This window comes from Morone saxatilis, unplaced genomic scaffold, assembly GCF_004916995.1.
Source record: "Morone saxatilis isolate NCDOM2014 unplaced genomic scaffold, NCSU_SB_2.0 Contig22, whole genome shotgun sequence".
NCBI classification, from domain to species: domain Eukaryota; kingdom Metazoa; phylum Chordata; class Actinopteri; family Moronidae; genus Morone; species Morone saxatilis.
Window position 1 is genome coordinate 16465365 of NW_023339785.1, and position 20990 is coordinate 16486354.

Genomic DNA, 20990 nt, shown 5'->3' on the forward strand with positions numbered 1-20990 from the left:
CACTGATCTAGTGAAGAGACATGTTCTCCAAGAGTATCCAAGGACATCTGAATGTAACTGAGTGTTGTTTGGATATGATCCACCTTTGAATCAAGAGGAGTGAGATTATTTTCTTTATGGGAGACTAGGGTCTAATATCAATTCTAGTTCAGCTTTAAGGAGGCCCTTGTTGAGTTTTTGTATGTTTTGTATGATTTAAAGAAGATATTTAAGTGTCATTATGATTCCAATCACATTAAACAGCAAAACCCACCCAGATTAAAAAGATTTCTGGTTAATCAAAGCAAAATCATGTTTTACATTTCCTGTGGTCTTTTTCTGAACCATGACAGGCAATTTGTCTGAGGCTCGGCCATGCACCACAAAGCACTTGACTCTGTTCTCCGTTTGTTATACACTAAAGCAGTCTTGTATACAAAAAGTGGAACAAAATAACATAAAACATAGTCCTCGAAAACAATTCTGTTTTCCTTCCTGACTGCTGCAACGTGGAACTGAAGGGTCAATGCTGTATTCTCTATACACAGGCTGTTTGTACAGGCCTGTGTGCTAGTGTGGTTTTATGGCCTACATTTATCATTCCTTATGTACGTCCAGGGCCTTACGTGACCTTACATTGTTAGACTAAATGAGGAGAGTACAGACAAGAAAACATAAAAGCCTCCTGCTGTACTTTGTCCTGATTTCACACAGCTAGTGCTGGTGCTCAGAGGGTAATCCCAGTTGGGCGTCAATGATGGTCAACTCTGAATGTCCTAGTTGCCTTTGGACCACAGAACTACACCAAAGGGGATTCTTCCTGTTGTTCAGACACCTTTGTTGTGACTAACACTTTATTAGGAGTTAATAAATCAGTTTGTAGTGCTTTATAGATCAGTTATAAGCCATAAATAAAAACTGCTTTTTGGTTGACTGGTTGTGAAGTCTTTTATTTAACATGATGCTTTTTCTTTTTATTTGGTTTTTAACCCTTCAATGGACGGTTTGACCACTTACATTCTAGAAAAAGCACTACGGAGGTTTATCATTAAATCCTTTCCCTATTAGTTACTGTCAAACAGTTTTCTGTGACAACATTGGCAGATTTACCACTAAAGATTCCTAATTATTTTTGAAACAATGGACCTTTAAGTTCAGACAGAAGAATACAAGCAGACGTCTTATTTCAAAATGGCCAGCTGAACTGAAGCAGATTTCGTAGTTGATTAAACCGGTTGCCTTTTTAATGTTTGTAGCTGGCTCATTTTAAAATGAGAATCTTGCCAAAGGGACAGGCAACCAGTGAAAGTGTTAGAACAACAGATAAAACAACAGAAGAAGATACTCTGTGTGTGTGTGTGTGTATGTGTGCAAGCACACCTGCAGGTAAAAAGAAACAGTGGAGGCAAAAAAGGCAAACAGAAAGCCTCTGATGAGATGCAGGTTTGAGGTTAGCACTAAGAAATTGTAGTACTCGAACAACAACATTGTTAGCAGCTTGTTGCAAGTTGTATTGAAGTTCATTATTTCAGAGTTTGTCCGGGGTGAGAAATATTTTTGTAGAACTTGGCTAGCAGCCAACCCTCAATGTTAGTTTTCCCGAGGTAACTAAGACTCACTAAAATTAACATTTTATGTTATCTTCTGCCTTACACACACTGGAGAGATACAACATAGTGAATGAGATAGTAATTGTTTAAAGTAACCTGTCCTAATGATGTTCCCCTTGTCCTTGGAAGTAACACTTGGCTACTGCTAACATGCATCAATTGCAGCTTACGTTAGAGCAGATAAACACATTGTTTAATGAATTCCTTACATTTTTGTTCTTGTGTTTTTGGTTTTGGAAAAGCTAACAAGAAGATGCCCTCCAACCTCTTTAAATGCTGAGTGTCCTTATTATTTACGTCTCCATGTAAAACAATGTTTCAACATACTGAGAAACTGAGTGCTTGAAAGACCTGCCGTGCCTAATTACGGTTGTTAAACTATAATTGGACAATCATGGTTCAGGGGCGAGGTTTTAACAAATGGACCATTAAAGAGCAAATAAGACAAATAAGTGTAATGCAGAAATACACAAACCGGCCAGATGTTTCACTGTGTAGCAACACAAAAGTTATTCCATTTAATAGCTGAAATTGTATTTCAAACTGATAAGGTTTAATGTATGACATTGCTAAGTATTATGTTGGTCATTTATGTTAATTGTAAGGTTTAATGTATGTTATTTAATGTGTTTTGTTTAGATTTTTTAGACTAGCTCTACTTCAGCCACAGCTATTGGGGATCCTAACAAATAAACAAAATAAACAAATTAAACATTAAGAAGGTCATTAATTACAGCTTATATTAAGGATGCCTTATTATGAAGTGATGCCAACCTTTTGGAGCAGCGCACAGGGGGTTGTGGGTATTACTCTGGAGTAGACCCATGTCCTTTTTGGCAAACCCAGTAAGTTTTCACATGGGAAGCTGGTCACAGCAGCCTCTTGTTGGGACTCGTGAGGGAGACATGGAGAGACAGGAAGCCACAAATGAGAACAGACACTGTTTATATGGCCTTGTGCATACCAGACTGTCCATGTACATGCTTGGATTACCCCTTAGGGCAACTGGTCAGATGCCGCTGGGCCATGGACCACTGTTGTACATGTAAACCCATTTCCAAATAATGTAATGTCAGTGCCTCTGCATGTACATGCTCTCTGCAGGTAAAATTAAACTTGAAGGCCTTAGAGTACATTTTTACCCCTGGGCCAACTTGCTTTAATCTGCCTGTGCAGTTGCGTGGAAGAAATTGCCCCTGAGTGACTTTGTTGTAAAATAAACATGTTTGTGGGTTAAGGGTTGAACAGGCTCGTGCAGTAGAGAGATTATCTCCTCAAGCATCACACTGAGGAAACATTATAGTGAAGCAGAGAGCATCTGAGGTCACACTGTTATCCACAGGGGTAGAGTGTAATCTTCCCACTCTAAAGCAACATTTTGTACATGAACAGATTGATTTTAGAGAGATCAGTCAAAGTCAAAGAGCATCTTTTACAGCTAGACATATTATTCCTCTGTGATGTGAACGTTGTGCATGTAGCTGAGGGAGAGGAAGGTAGTGTGTGTTCTCTTCAGTTTTAGACACAAGGATGCATAGCTGCAAACTTGCAACATCGGTCATGTCAGCCTTGTAAAGTTGTTAAAAAATCTGTTTCATAACATGAACACAGATGCTTAACAAGCTTAAGAATTTCCGCAGCCTGGGGCCGGATGCTCTTCCAGTATATCTTGCTCCTAAGGGAAACCAAGCTAATATATCCCCTGGGGTTGTGTTTTTAGCAGCCAGAGAGGATTAAAGGGTGTTGTAAAGTATATCTGTAAAATGTACCTCTTGGTGTGGACAGCATCGGATAAAACAGCCCAAAACCTACAAGACAATGTTTATGATTGTCTTAAAACTGTTGAGAGTTGAGGGTGGTAAGATAAGGGCCTCCTCTGCAGGATCAAGGCTAAAACAGATCACAATCAAGTTGGCTAACAGTTATCAAACTTCACAAAGACAAGCAGAGGTGGAGAAATCCGAACAACAAGCCGTTGTGCAGCAGCTGCTGTGGGTCTGGTGAGTTCAGTAAACCACAGTGTCTGTGGTCTGGAAGCAATTACTGCTGGCTCACACTGACACTGAAATTACAACTATTACTACACGTTGGTCTAGAATAGGAGATCCTCCTAGATTTTAAAGGTAGTAACTAAATTCCCGCCCTCTAAATAATTTGGACCAATTTGAGAAAGGTAAATCTCAAAGTGACATATTAAGACATATTATTATTATATTTGTGTTAGATAAGTTTGCAAGACTGTGTGCATTAGAAATTATTCAAAATACTAATGATATTCTGTAATATGGAAGCCATTAAGGGGTATAATCCAGGCCCAGTTCATAGGCAGTGCAGATGGCTGACAAGAATCATAAAGTACGTTGTTGGTTCACTAAGCAGCCAGATCAGTTTCGATGCTCAATGAACACCATTCTTCCAAAAGGAAATTTTATCATTTGATGTTTTCATAATCAGTCCCTCCAGGATTTTGCATGCTTTTTTTGGATTGTTGCAGCCTACAATGCCTGATTTCACATCATGTTTTGGTGCGTCCACAATTGTGATGCATGTTACAGTGTTTTTCCATAATTAAATTATGAAAATTGAAAATAAACTTTTAACTGTATTTTTGTATAAATCATTAAAAACTAAAGGCAACTTGTTCCAGTGAGGATAAAATCACTTGTAGTTTCAAGGCAAATAGCTCAGTGTATTGCACGGGGACTGCTAGGATCGGTGAAATTTGCGTGAATTAAACACCACATTTATGTATCGCACTGGAGTCACAGGGAGGTGGCTGAGGTGGATAGTGGACATACAAAGTGCAGGACTGGGACACCAACAAGGCAACAGTTAGGTGGATTTAACTAAAGCACTTTGATTAAGGTTTGGGAAAGATTGTGATTTGGGTAAAATGCTTTCTGTATTTCTGATCTTTCCCTAACCTTAACCAAGTACAGCCAGCCTAAACAACAAAGTTGAATAATGAATAATGCTGTAGTTTTCATGGGTGGATAGTGTATTGAAAGATTACCTATGTTGGCTGAAAACAAATGAAATACATTGACAGTGAATATTTTACAGTATCAATATTTTTTGCAACTTGCCAGTTTTTAACATAATTAAATTGATAAACAACAATTTCCTTATTATGTTATCAGGAATCGTAATTCTGTCGCCATTTCAATCAAAACATCTTTGCTGTTGCAAATTAAGTAAAATATATAAATGTTATTTCTAGGAGGCAGGGATCCTCTGTAAAAAGGATTGTCATGGGGCCATTATTGTAGCAAAACTAAATACAGAGAGATACAGTTACATAACTCTACACTCACATTTGTAAATAGCTTTGCTACAATAATGGCCCCATAGATTGTGCAGAATAGTTTAGGTCAAAGCAAAGTAACCAAGGTAACCAAGTACAAAGGGGCAAAGCAAGCAGGCAAAAACAACAAAAATGGATGATGAGGGAATTGGAAGCAGGTGTGCAGGTGGGTGCTGAGGTCAGGTGATTGGGAAAGGCAGGAGAACACCGCTGGAGAGGGAGAGAATAGCAGAGACGCTGATAATTATCACAACAAAAAGATGCAGAAATGGTTGAGAATCAGATTCGCCATTAGAGTGAAATATACTTGCAATCATTGTGACAAGACTATTCAAGTAAGGATTTATTTCTGGTTTTGCAGAAAGGAGTCAGTAGGTCAGAGGTCATGATCAGCTACACAGCTGGAGCTGGTAGGGATTCAAAGTCTTCCTTATTAACATTCAGGTTTCCTGATCCTCCTGTCTGGCTTCTCACTACGTCAACGCACTGCTTATCTGCTTTTTCAGAGGATTAAAACTTATTTGTCCTTGTCTAGTGAATCAAATTGAGACATGGCCAATTTTATTTCGTATGGAATTAATCAGTCAGGTTCACCAATAATTGTCATTATAATATTTGAAGACTTTTCCACTAAGTTGAAGGAAAGCAATATGTAATTAATCCTTTTCTGCTCAAAAATTCATCACTAACACGTTGTTAATGTAAATGAATTTTCCAGTTATTCAAGCTCACACTGCCGGCTCTCCAAAAACCAATGTTCCTTGAAATTAGCTGTTTCTCATCGTTATCATTCAAGGCATTGATCCATTACCTGAGCTCAAATTGAACGGCACCTTTTCACTCCAATTAAGAAAATAGCTTTATAAGCACACATCTGCCAAATGGTGGAAACAGAGAATAGAAAAGAGAAGAAGGTGTGGTATGAGTTAAAGGGGGGAAAGCAGCAACAAAGAGAGTGAAAATGTCTGAATGCACTGTTCAGCGGTCAAGCAAATTACATTAATTGGTTTTTCTGCATCAATAACCTCGATGGAAAGTGAAAGTATAATATAAATGCTGTCAATCAGTGTTTCCAATATAAGACACTTGTAAGAACTGAACACAGAGCTCTCTATATAGGTCAGTTTTTTAAAAATGAAATTGAATCTGGTGTAAAAAGGTAATTGTTATAAAATCAAATAAATTTTTATGCTACATTTAATATTTATATATTAATATATAATAATATACAATAGAGAGTAAACTGATTGAAGTAGAGCTGGGATGCATAACAAAGTGTTTTACTGTTGATTCACCAAAGGAATAGATGATCATTTTGGAAAGTATACTTCGTCACTTGCCAAGAGTAAGATGAAAACATCGATAACTCTCCTGTCCGTACGTATATGAAGCTACAACTCAACTCTCCTCTCTCAACAACACTACAAATTGGGTTTTTTTAATGTAGGATATTGCGGTTACTCTGTAAGGAACTCAACTCGTCTTGGGTGCATTCACACCTGTGCACCTGGACTGGATCACCCAAAACCTCTGTTAATGCCATATGTAATCTGTGTCTCAATGACTTATAATACACACACATATACTGTACACATGTCCACGCATGCAGTAGATGGCTTAGATAAATAAAATGTAGATATGCAAACACATTTGTCATTGTGCATGTAATATCTCTCCCAGCGCTGACTGCAACCATGTGTTTCCAACATGGAAGAATCTGAGGTTTTCCTAAATATTTACGTGCTCCAAGTGGCTGCAGTCACACAGTTTCACGACCCAGCTGAGATTTGTTTTTATTGGGTTACACTGCTGACGGTGTTCTCAAAAGGAATTATTTCTAAGAGCAGATATTAATGTCGGAGCGACTCCTGAAATTGGGGATAAAGAATAACTTTATCATGGCCCCGAGCACTTTCACTCACCCCTCACCCCTGAGATGAGGCATAAATCACCAAAGTGATGAATGACATTAAACAGAGGCGGTTTTGATATCTGCGTTTGATCAATGACGAGGAAAAGCACCTGAAATTAGTTTCCATTGGGAGCTGAAATTGGAAGCTTTGCCATATGGCTCACAATTTTAAGATTCAGCAAATCCATTCGGGTAATCAATCTCTCCCTGGGCGGCTCTGAATGGGCCCAGACCTATTTTCCGATCATCTACAGAAATACCCTAAGTCCCTGGTCCTCCTCGCTGCCCGAGGATCTCATGGTACATAACAACTCTCAGGATGAAAATATCTCCCTGCTTACAGAGGTTTGGCCATGGTCAATGTCAAGAGAGCTATCTGTTAGGCCTTATTTTGGGACTTATTTACAAACTTCCATGCAAAGTTTATTTTGACTCATGTTCTTTTTCCCCTTTTGGCAAGTCCTCCAAAAAGACTCTCAGATTATCACAATGCTTCAACCAAACAATTTTACTGTTCATGTTGTGTGTTTGCATGTTTTCTTTCGCATTTCACGTAAACCTCTCAAACAGAGTCGAAGATATTTTCTACAGTTTGTTGGAACGGCCACAAGTTGGTCACATATCATCTCAGCTCATGATTACTCACAGCAGAAGATCCTCATTATCTGCTGCCAGTTATCGATGCTGCTGTGAGGATGCACTTGATGTCCACACACTGTGAAGGATCCTGGGAGCTGAGATTTATAATAGCAGCAAAAACATACGACCCTATAAATATACCGTCTACCTTTGGGAATGATAACTCTGTCCGGCGAGGAAAGCGTCTCTCTTCTTAGACTTTATATGATGAAGTCTTCCAGCTGGCGGTTAGGAAACATCACAATACAATGCAGTCTCTTTGCATCCAAGCCACAAATAAAACCTCCAAAAGTCTGAGTCTGATACAACTCACTAATATTAAAGCATCTGACAGATGGAATAGAATTAAAAACATTAAAATACAGATTTCCAGAGTGTTATTGACTCAACATCCAATCACACTTTGAAAATCAGATAAACAATTACAAAATTTCAGTGTTTTCCAACTTGGGTCTTAATCTTATAATATTATTCTCATTCTTATGCTAATTGGACACATCACCACCTCCTTTATAGAGATTGGGGAAAACACAACTACAGCAAAAGAATGTATATCAGGACAAACAATGCCAGCCTCGTAAGGCTTTTCAAAATATTAAAGCAGATTTAATCAATATTTTTATAATAACAATAAATCAAATGACTGTGTATTCTGAAAAGTTTCACTCGTAGAGATGAATCCATGGAGGATTATAGAGCTTCAAAGTGTGAGGAGCTATTTCAGGCACTCTTGGTTTTTCTCCATAGACAATGTTACATGTCTCTCTACAGTTGGAGCACTTCTACGGATTGGATCAGGATGAAACTGTTCAGTCCAAAACATTAACATTAACACGTTTGCTCAGGCTTTTGGAGTAACGGATTACATGTAACTAAATTACATAATCAGGATACAAAAAAGGTGACTCTAATCCCACAGAAAAAAAAGACATAATCAGATTACAGTTACATTTAGTAAAACTGGGGATTATTTAGCAGGATTTCAATTTTAGAAAACATTGTTTTTTATTTTAAAATGTTTCCATTTTCCATTTTTTCTAGGGTTACATTGTTTTGTTGTCCTATAGAAAACACTTCAAAACTTCGTATTGTTATTTGTTCTCTTGTTTTTATTTACGTATTTATTGTTGAGATCATCCAAAAGTAATCAGTTTACGTTACTTTTATATTGTGATTAGGTTACTGACAAAAAAATTTTTACAGGTAATTAGTCATTGTATTCGGATTACACTTTTAAACTCTCCCAACCCTGCGTGGGCTGCTAACATTGGACAAAAACTCAAGATTATGGCAAGTTTTGAACTGCTTTTCTTTGATTTGTGCCTCTGACTGCCTCATTCTCCATGGCAACAGCAGCCGAGGGTCACTGTTATTGTAGTACAAAAACATTTCAAACTCTTTTCCAAACTCAAGTAAGCACTGCTGTTTTTGCCAACTGCATTGCTTACTCTCTACTTAGCCTACAGGGCAACCAAGCTAGCTGTCTGGTTATCCAACTAGCAACCTGCCTGTTCATCTGCAGTTATTACTTATTATTTATATGTAGCGTGATTCTACCTCTAGAGGTAAAAAGGCATTAGACTAGAAGTGTCCAGAGCCACAATTAGAGAAATTAAGGTTAAAAATACCATCAGTCTATAGAAAGCAAGATTTTATTCTTCATGAATTTAACAGCATGCTGTTGAAATTGAAGTAATACATTATATTCATGTTTCTGGGGATGTGATGGAAAACTGCCGCAGGGGCAACGACCTTCAACTCAACCACATACCAACTAAACCACAGCTGTGTTGTAGATTTTTTTTCATTCAGTGAAGGCAGCAGGGGGTTAAGAAGAGTCATGTTTGATGAGTAAAAGTCAGTTTTATGTACTGACAGTCTTTTTCTTTGTCTGCAGGGGGCCTTGTGTGACTTCAGTGGGTTCGGGGTCGTGGTCATATCATTAGAAACCTCTTGCTGCTTTCAAAGACCTTATGAATGTCAGATGTCCAGGCTAACCAAATAGGTCAATGCTATGAGAAATACAGCCTCTTCCCATAGAAAATGTCACATTATATTCTATAAATATGTTTGCTTTACAGGAAAGGCCTCCTGTAGATTCCAGAGCATCTTGTTTTTGCTTTTAATTATAATAATCATTTTAAATATATGAGAAATTTTTCCAAAGATCAGGAGGCCTTTGATGGGTTTTAGTAGCTCAAAATAAACCAATTCTCATGAGATATGAAAACTGAGTGTGAGATGAGCACAGTGCACCTGGACCTGAAGGAGGACAACATGTTCCTTCTCTTTAATGAAGAAAATCGATTTGAATAGAGGGCTTTAGCAGGTCATTACTCATCTGTCTTAACCTTTCTGCTTGCATCCGTTACATTTCCTTGTTATGTTTGTTTGGCTTCGTATAACGCCTCAGGCACAGGGACGTATTTACAAGTTTTGACAGGATATTCTGAGAAACGGAAAGCTATTGACTCTGGCAAATTTACCATCATTCCACGCAAACTCAATAGGTTTTCATTAAGGCTTCAGAGCTGAGGTCATATGACCTATCTTGGCTCTGTGTTCTTTTGGATCAATGAACAAAAATTGGTCTACTCCCTTTACTTTGCTAAACAAGCAGTACATCACAGCAACTGATGTGCTGTGTACAGATCATCTATGCTGACAATTCAGGTTTATTTTTCCACTTTTGTGCATTTTTGTTTGTAAAAGAACGATGCAAGGGCAATCTCCTTTCTGGAGGGAGTAAGGGGTGATGTGTGTCACTCCCACTGAGTGAAACAACTGATAAAATAAGTTCAATTTTCAAATAAACTCAAAAGAGTCCACTTTGTTTTTGCACATTGCTTAATGTAATATTACCCAATACTTTTTTTTTTTGCAGTGAAACGCATCATCATTCATAATCAGTCATTTGAAACAGTATAGCAGATAAGAAAATTAAGTTATTGCAAAACATGACAGCAGACTGTTGCAAAATTGTTACCAAATCCAACAAAGTCATCAGCCAAATAAAAAAAAATTAGAGACAAGTACATCTAGTACGCTCCAAATCACAACAAATATCCTAAAATGTTGACCAAAACAGAAATACATTCTATGAATGCAGTTATATAAACCCACTCTTTTGAAGACTCATTTTTCATTTGTTGTAAAACATTGAGAGTTTAAACAAGACTATGACTTACAGCCACACTAGCAGCTCCATGAGGAACACAGCTACATGCGGATATGTAGCAGGTACAATGATCGACATTTTCACCTTTTTTAGTGCTAGTAATGCTAACATTTGCCAATTAGCGAAACTAAAAATAACACCTGTAACACAAACAACTGAGGATGATGTAAATAGTATTTTATTTTGCAGGTATTTGGCCATAAACCAAAGTATTGGGAAAATTTTAATTTTGTCCTAAGGATGGCGCTAGACGAAAGGTTAAGGTGTCACCAAAATACAATTCATTATGAGGGGGACATTTTAAATTTTGATTTACTGCAACCCATCCAATAAACATCTTTTACAGCAGCCATTTTGACATAAACTAGTAGGGTAGAGTAGAGTATTTCCAGTGAGCCAACATGCACCGTGAATCTCTGTTCTGTTTACATGACAAAGTTTTTCCATTGCGTTTTAAAAAAGTTCAGCATTCAGATGAAGACATTGTGAAAATTATCTTCGTGCACACTGATCTGCATATACGATTAAAGTGTTGTTGTATGCATGCCAGGCCTGTAGGTGGCAGTGTAACTTTGTTTTTTACTTGTCTTGACCAAAAACCGTTAACAGTTACTCCATAAACTTAGAGATATTTGGCAGATGTAATGAATGTGTCTCTCCGCTGATCACAGTTAGGTGCAGCCACTCTACACTTAGCTGGAGGAACATTAATAAAATCAGCAAAGCATGCATCAAAAACACAACTTGATAAGCTACCATTGTTGTTGTTGGCTAAAAATGTCATGCATGAAGCGGGGCCATGTCATCATCAAAATCTGCGTTTTCAGGCCCCAAAACAGTGCCTCTGTTTGACCTGAATGTAACAGAACCTTAATTAATATCATTGGTAACACCTATTTCATGTCAAAATAGTTGCTGTGAAAAAGGTCGTTGTTAATTTCACTCCAAACCAAAAATGTCATACTCATGGTGGCGCTACAGGAAAGTTATTAGGAGTCGAATATCAAATATCTGTACAAAATCTCCTGTCAACCAATACAAGTGTATAATATAAAGTGTTACTTTCTCTTTGACTTTCTCTTCCTCAACCTCAAGCTTTTTCATACGACTAAACAAGACAAGCAGGACAACATAAACATTTCCTATATATTGTGAGTGCATTATTTGAATGAGTGGCTTTTACTGACAGTAATTCATTTAACTCTGAAGGCCCAGTGCCAAGTGTAAATTTAGTTGTGCAACAACATTGATTAACATACAGAGATGTGCTTATCACAGAGCTCTTCATCCCGTTTTGCCATTTTAATTTCCTTGATGGGCTGATACACAGGCTGAAGCCGGATATAAGCACAATAACTAAATGTTACTGTGTTAGTCATAGTAAAGATCTAAATTGTCAAAACTGGGACTTTAATTGCATTTGCTAAACGTTTGGTGTGAAAGGAAGATGAACAATTTTCAGAAAGCTGAAACACTATAATTTATCTGATCTGTTCTTATTCTCATGTCAATATTAGTTTGTCAGCTCCATTTGTTCCACAAAGTACCTTGGACAAAAAGTGCACTACACACTCACACATTCACATTGACAGTCTTACATTTACATGCTAGACACTCTTTAATCTCAGTCTCCGCCAAAGTGTCAATCAATCTTAAATTATAAAGACACAAAGATGCACACGTCAATATACACACACATTCCTTTGAATATGGGCAAAACATTTTCCAGAGCACAAATTGCTCGTTACTTTCAGGTGGAAAAAGATGGTATTCAACTGGGATGATGATGTGCAGCTCAGATACTCATCTATAGAGCCAAATTACTACGATATCATTTTCTAAGGTAATGGAAAGCCTGAGGTTGCTACTAACATGCTCTTTAATAGATACAATCATCACATCTTTGCAGTGCTAACAACCTGTCATTGGAGGTGAAATGTCACACTTTTAGACTCTTTTCTCTGATTTTATAGCGAAATAACACCACAACTTAATCTACATAAGCCAAACAATCACCTGGAGGCCTTTCTCATCCGGGACCATTGTATAATATCCATCGGTATTTCTTCAGCACTGGTCAGAAAGCAGAGGACTGGTTTATGAAGTTCCAAAGATGTTGTGGTAGACTGTAGTGGATGAAAGACATCATCATCATAATCCCACGGGGGAACATTTAAGACATAACAAGTCTCACTCTCCTCACAAAACCTCAGAGGCAATCATCTAATGGTTGGGGCTCACCACACTGCTAAACTGTCCACTCAGCAGCACTCAGTGTGTGTCTGCCTGGGCTCCTGCCAGGCCATTTCCAGTCTTAAGCATCATCGGCCAAGAATCCCCTCTGATGAACGCACCTTCCTACAACCCTACTACAGTACGGTCCATCATCCTTGCACACACACCTCTGCCCAGGTTCTGTTTTTGTCTTTGTCAAACAACCTGCGCTAACACACAGATTTTGCAGCCATGAGCATTTTTGATGGGGTCAGCCAGGAACCACACCAGAGCTTCATCACATTTAAGTGATGTGGCGTTACGTTTACTGCTTCCGATTCCCTTTTGTCAAATATAAATAGTGCTTCAGAAATTGCTGGACTTGCAGTTTTCCCACTGAGGGAGGAAATCACCTCTTTGCCAGCTGTTCATTTCCAGAAGGGCAGGTACCATATCGATGTGCAGCAGTATATGCCTCATTGCATGGTGTATATAACTGTACGGGCAGTCATTGTGACTGTGTGGGCAGGTATGATAACTTATCCTGGATGGCCAGTAGTGTTGAGAGAAAGAGAGAGAGAGAGAGAGAGAGAGAGAGAGATGGGGGCAGACAAAGTGAAAGCCAGAGAGAAGCTGAGCTAAAAAATAGTGTTTCATTGTATCTTCTACCAGATAAGCTCAATCATGCCCCGAGCTCTTTACAAGCATGAGAAAGGCTATTCATCCGCTCTTTTGTGCAGCCAAAACAGTTTGGTCTCATCTGGCACACTGGCAGCTGAGAGGCATTGATAAAATCCATTTTCTTCTCTTTTCATTACTCTTTACTGACTGATGCCTGCTGCTGAGCCGTCCTGAAGCTGTGATGTAACCACGAGGATCTTGTTGTCCTTAAATTATTGTACTGCTCTGGTCCAAGATCCACAAGTACGAGAGTAATTTTCAAATAGTTTAAACCACTCAGATTCACATTAGACCAAAACAAATAAACTGATCCGATCAGACAGATAACAGTCATTGTGTCAACAATACTGTTGCTGTAGATTTTGAACTTCTAGTTTATTGCCAATCATAATCCAGGCATTTACAGATGAGGTTCACATTACAATACAATCACAAACACATAACTATAACAAGTAACAGCCAGCAATAATAGGACAAACCAAAAGACATGCATACTGTGTTATAATAATAATAAAAGGTAAAGTACTGTGAAAAGAAAAGAAAAAACTACTGAAAAATGGGGAAATGAGGTGGTTTCCAGCAGTTAATGTGAAAAGCACAAATGTAAACATGGTACATCCACTAGTTCACTGAACTGAACACAACTGTGACTGACAAGAAAATATTCAATCTCTCTTAAATCCATTCTTATCCTGACAACTACCATTCTCATAGCCTTTAACTCCGCTGTGTTATGGCTGACAAAGTCCAGAAACTGGATTGGAGTGTGAAATGGAAGAAAATTGTCTGGTTGCTGTTCATACACAAATACCACTATGACACGGGATAAGGGAGCTGAGAAAGTAATGTGTAATGCACGCATTGTAAAGTATATTAAATGATAGCTAGCCACGACGACATAATATCCACCATCTCTGCAGGTATTTCCATTTGCATGCAGACGGCATTTGCTGAGCAGTATTAGCAGATCTGCATTCATAAAACATTAGCAAACCGCTAAAATCAGCAGTTTGACTTATGGGGAGCCGGAGGAAATGGTCCTATTCATCTCTTCTACATTCTTCTTCAGCTGAAAAGCTTTGGGCTTCTTCCACAGCAATTTAGCATTGCAATAATCAGTCCAATGCTACACTGCTGTGGACTGTCAGGGAGAATCTATTTTGCAGCTGCTAGAAGAAGACAAGTATGTCTCTGAGAATAAAAATAACAACATATAAGGTTAAAAGTTTTTGTTCAGTGGAAAATATACTACAAAGGAAAGAGATTTCAGTAACTGGTCAGTTTTTCGGAATAGTTTTCATTATTGTCCTTTATTGCCAGTCAGATTCATTCCCAGCAAAGTCCCAAAGGACACTTTAACTTTACTTCCAATTTTAAGTGACAATCTTTGGAGACTTGGACAGGGGTGTGTGGATTTTTTGTCCAAAATAAGAAATATTCAGCAAAAGCTCCAGAAGTCTGTTGTCAGGGAAACAAAAATATTAACTTAGACTGAGCTGGCCTGGGTCTGGTTTCTACATATGTTGTGGTTTTGGGGAAATGTGCTACCAGGTCGCTGTGCCTGTCACATCCGTGAGCTGAGGTGTGAATCCTCCACTCCTCTGATGGAAACCAGATGAGATCTCCTTTGTTTTTTCCAAGAGAGGGTAAGGTGTTGAAAGATAGAAGGAAACATTTTTGCTTAGTCAGACAGTATGGAAATGCAGTAAAAGTGGTATATGGTATTGGTATTCAGGATGACAATTTGAAATAATCTCAAGAAGGTTTTGATTTTTTAGCTATCCATTAACTGTGTCTGCTGTTTGGTGCTGGGCTGGTAATGTACAGTGGGGGTTTTAGACCTTTACAAGCATCTCTTTTCACATTACACGTAATTATTTGATCCAATGTTAATATACAAATATTGCTTAGTATATATAATAAGTCTTAGCTGCTTTCACTTCGTAAGAATTTCATGGTGGTCCTATGGTCTATAGCCCATATTAACCACAACAAAGCTATTTCTCAGCTCCAATCCAGCTTCCATGCTTACCGCACTAAGTCATGCTTCAAAGATTCCCCGACCCCCCTCCATTTTTGTTTGCCCTCTGTCCAGGGAGGTGAGCAGGGTCAACAGCAGACCACATAAAAACAGGGTCATCTAGGTTTCTCGACAGCTTCGGTCTGACGGATCACCTTGGCCTCGGTCAGACAGTGTGTGTGATGCTTCTTCAGTGAGCAAGTGCGCAAATGGTTTCATCTAATGAGGACTTCCTTGAACCAGTGTCTTTTTAGCTCAGCTCTCTCTTGTCTGTTTTTCTTTCTGTTTTTCTCATTTTCTCTCCCTCACTGCTCTCTGTGTCAGTATTAGATATGTAAGTGAAAACCACCAGACCTCAACCCGCCGGCCCTGAAGACGAGAGTAAAGAGCTAAAAGATGTTGGTGAGAAGCAATACACTTTAAATTTAAAGACTGTTTCACTTGTGTTCAGGACTTTTCTTTTCAGGCCTTACCTAAATACAGACGAAGGCAACCAAAATGTTATTGTTCAATTTGTTATTTTATTTCCACTTTTTTAGGGAATGAGTTAAAGTTGCTCCAGAAAGGAACTATTGACCTTGCTGAGGAAAGATTTGTTCTCTCATAATTACAGGTACACACACAAGGGTTGTTTTATTATTACTTGCTGAAATAAAACTTTCTCTGAGTGATGGATACAGAATGTGCAAGCTTCAGTCCTTTCATGATACAGCATGATGCAATGTATCCTGTTATTTATGACTCTGAAGGGCCAAAAAGAGTTGAGAGCTCGAAGAGAAGAGTGACAAAACTGGAAGTGCTAATCGTGTTCTCTATTTTTGTATCCTGGCTCCTTGAGTCTATTTATGGTCGTTCCAAAATCATATTACTAATCCCAAAAAACTGTTATACAACAAAAAGTATTTTCTGGGTCTATTACACAACATCATCCATATATGGTGTGGGAGAGACTACACGACCAGGCAGCCCACATATCCAGGTGGGCCGCTATAGATTGGGTCTGTGTGTGGGCTTCACTGCCAGCTGGCATGTATCTGCCTATTGATGGGATAAAAACATCAAAACAACTATAAAAGGACTTTTGCCCTAAAATGATAAACTTTGTGTTATATAAATGCTGATGATGAACCACTTCTAGACTTATTTGCCTCCCAGGTGCCAAATTTGTTGTCAGAATTACTGTCACTCAGTCAGAGGTGTGGACCGGCCATCGGGTCTTCTTTTCCCCAACCCTGGCATTAGGCTATGTAGCCTATAAGCAATAGGTCATCTTAGCTGCAGCGACACAGCTGGTGCAGGTAGCAACTGAAACTGAAAGTGTTATTTTTATTATTATTACACATTTTAACAAATGTTGCTTTGTTATTATGCATCATATTTAGTTACTTGACTTGTTAAATGTCCAGTATGTGAGATTTAGCAGGATCTATTGGCAGAATGCAGTATAATATTCATAAGTATGCTTTTATTAGTGTATAATCACCTGAATATATCGTTTTGTTATCGAGCTATTTTTATCTCCAGACACTGTGGGTCGACTTCCATGGAGTCAACCATGTATACCTGCTATGTTTCTACAGTATCCCAGAAGGGACAAACCCAACACTGGTTCTAGGTAGGGTCATTCACATTGTCACGCATTTTACATCCACCATAGTTTTTCCTTCATGCTTGGGGAGGGGACAACAATATGAATCTAAATCATTAAAATAATGATGATTTTAATTTGTTCAAAGTTCCTTGAAGAACTTTTTTGAACTGAAAAGGTTCCTCCACAGTGGTAATAGTGAATGAATGAACCCCAGAACATTCCTCCACAGTGGTGATAATGAATGAATGAACCACAGAAGATTCCTCCACAGTGGTGATAATGAATGAATGAACCACAGAAGGTTCCTCGAGGATCTTCTTCTTCTAATTCTAAGAGTGTCTGTGCTCCCTTTTGCTGGCAGTCTTCCTCTGCCCAGTCGGATCAAAATCTAACGGAAAGTGATTATATGTTTAAGCTATTTGAGTTACATCAACTTCAAACTAACTTTCTTTGAGTTAATTGTCACAGTGCTGGAAAGTAACCAAGTAGGCAATTTACTCAAGTGTTATTTATGCACAGTGTTCAAGGTACTTCCATTTTAGTATTTCCATTTTATGCTACTTTATACTTGCACTTCAATACATATCAGAGGGAAATATTGTACTACAAGTTACTATGTAGTAACTGTAAGCTTTCAATTTTACATTAAAATATATGATAAGCTCACAGAATACAATGAATCGTTTCCTTTACATAACAGCAGTTTTCAGCAGTTCTAACCTAAAGAGATAAAATGATCCAATATTTCACATAAATCAAAGAAAAGTCTAAATCATGAATACAAATTTGTGTAGCAGAACTTAGTTATTTCATCTTTTCTACTACATTAATGAATTAATTAATGACCCGCCAAATGTAACAGTAAAGTTCTTCTTATATATATAGTAATATTAAAAATATAATAAAATCATACATGATAATAATCAGTCACAGGGGCCAGAGTATTATTACTTTTAAATACATTTAGCTGATAATACTGTACATTTAATAATACAGGACTTTTACTCATTATGTTTTATTTTTAAAATAATGTATTGTTACTTGCACTTAAATTAAGACCTGAATGCAAAACTGGTTTGTCATTATCTGCTTCATGTCCGATAAGCAGAAAATCTGTCATACTGTCAAACCACTACACGCTGCTCCTAAATCAGCCCCGTGTTTTCAGTTTGATGATAAAAGGATCTGTGTCTCTTGTTGAACTGGATAACACTGAACATCTGGTGTCAGTGAGCACAGCATTGTCGTGACCAGACCGGTTGGAGGTCAGGCCTTGAACAGAAACACAAGGTCAAAGAAAAGACTCTCACCTTTCACGTCTTAACTCTTCGCAGCAGGAAAAAACATCCAGCCAAGATCACTAAACCCAAACAATTTTAATTCAGAAGATCTGGAAGTTTCCCAGAAATGAATTGCACTATTGTTTTTAGCATTATGAGCCACGTCTAACTGGAAACTTCCTCCAGTTACTTGAGTTTGACAGACAAAGTACAGACAAATAAATCTCTACATAACAAAACAAACTATTCTAAATGTGGAAATGTCTTTATCTGCAATCTAGAAAAAACATCTTCCTTAATCTCATTTGACTAATGATTGAAATAACGACAAATTTCTGCACAAAACTAGGAGCTATGTCTTTAAAAAGAAATCAAATTGCTCCGTGTCTTATGTAATTCGAGATTTATATCGCTTGTCCTGCCAAGAAGAAAAGTTGATCCTCTTAAACTTGAGGCAAATCCTCACCACTGAAGCACACAGAAAGATGGAGGGCGCTCCTGTTGAAGATGAAACTTCTCTCTAACCCAGAGCCCTTGGCAGCATGCTAAGCAACAGAAGCTTTTATGTTATTCGAGAGCTCAGTGTATTCAATCAAGTGTAATGGGCACTTCATCCCAGCACTAAAATCCGGTCTTAGATATGAAATGATATAATTCCAGGTGATTCATCTTTTAAGAAAGATGCTCATAATAACGGAGTGCTGTGGTGTCTGTTGAAGGTTTGAAAGACTGCGTGGGCGTCTAATGTCTAATCCTCTCTGAAGGAATGCTACCACACACTGTAAAGAAAATAAAATTAGGGATCTCTTTGTCTGCAGCTGGAGGTCTTGTTGAGCTCTAAAGGTGCCTGTATGAATCTTATTTTTGTTGTTATTTCATGTTAGATGTTTTAAATTGACCTTTAAAGATATTTTGGTGACCAAACAGGTTCCTAAAAGTCATAAAAATTCACACTGAAGAGGTCGGACTGCACACAGGCTTTGTTATGTGTTTTATTCTGTTGGGTCTTGCCTGTTATACTGCAGTTACATTATGAAATGTACATTTACCTGGATCTGACACCAAGAAGATCTACTAAAGGTTTACTCTGAATAATCCTGCTTCATGTGATCAAAATCCAAGCATCTCTTGTCGCCAACATGAACCCAAAAATAAAAACACATAAAACAAATAGAGACTGACCAACATGAAGAAACTTAAAGGTGCCGTGGGTCAGATTAACTTTATTCCCTTTACAGGATTAAATCGAAACCTGCCATCAGACTAACCAATCAGATGGAAAAACAGTCATCATTGCTACAGGATCCTGACTAGTAAAAGTAATAAAGAGCAATATTAAAAGATCGGTTGAATCACTTTACTTCTTCGGGCTTAAGGAAGGAATAGTTCATGACACTAAATGTTTATAGCTGTATTTTAATTGCATTCCTGACAGTGATGATTGCTTTTACACTCTTATTGTATCACTGTAGCTTAGAATAACAAATCCATTTGGTGATGATAATTGGAAATAAAAACTAAGAAAAAAATTATCCACACACACATCCATGGCTCCAACATTAGGGTCAGATAGACCTTATCAGGCATTAAGAAGATAACTTTTTTCTCCTCTCTCCTTTCCTCTTTTGCAGCTGAAATAGTCTTACATTACTTTTAACTTTATGTGCATCACATAAAAGAAATTGTCACTCTTAACTAAAGACATATATAATCATTCCTGCACTTAAACTGATAACCTTACTTTTAATATTTGTTTGTATAGCTTCTCATTATAATCTATAACTTTCACCACTGTCACTTAAACCAAATCTCCCTGTGGCTAAATTTAATTTCTCATCACATTAAGTATTTAATTTGTTGTTCTGATGACAACTTTTCCATGAACACACTCAAAACTGATTTGGAGGACGCACAGTTAACATATAGGCGGCTTCTGTAGAGTTTCCTTATAAACCAACAAAAGTTATGTTTACATTCAGTGTCACTCAGAAAATCTTCTTCTCTGTCTTTTTTAGCATATCTTGGCCTCTCGCCGTCACCTGTAGTGTAAAACCATGTGCATGCACGCACGTCCAAACAAACAGGGACCCACCCAGAAGAACAGCTCCACGGTGCTACTAGGGGTCAAAAACTCCCCAGAGAATCTTTAAGGGAGGGACATAATTGAGAGGAAGGTGGAGGTGAACACCAAAGAGACATTCATTCATTTCTTTTCTTTTTTATTCCATTCCTGTGTTTTATTTATTTATTTTGGAATATAATTTAAGCATAAACCTTTTGAAATGAGCCTAGGAAAATAAATAAATGCTTTTACTTTCTCCTTTGCTCTTGGTTTGTGTTTCCGTGTGTCTGTGGAGACAGATGCTGTCCAGTCTTCTGAATGTGCAAAATTACAGTTCAGCTGTTAAAAGTAAACTTTTATGATAATGCAACTTTTATTAGGTACATCAATCATCAGGAACAAGTACATCTCAGAGAATGAAACATTTAGTTTTTACATAATTTTAACAATGTGTTTCTCCAGTTCTTCACACCATAATTTACACATACTGTTATGGAAGCATTAAAAACTTGATGAGCGC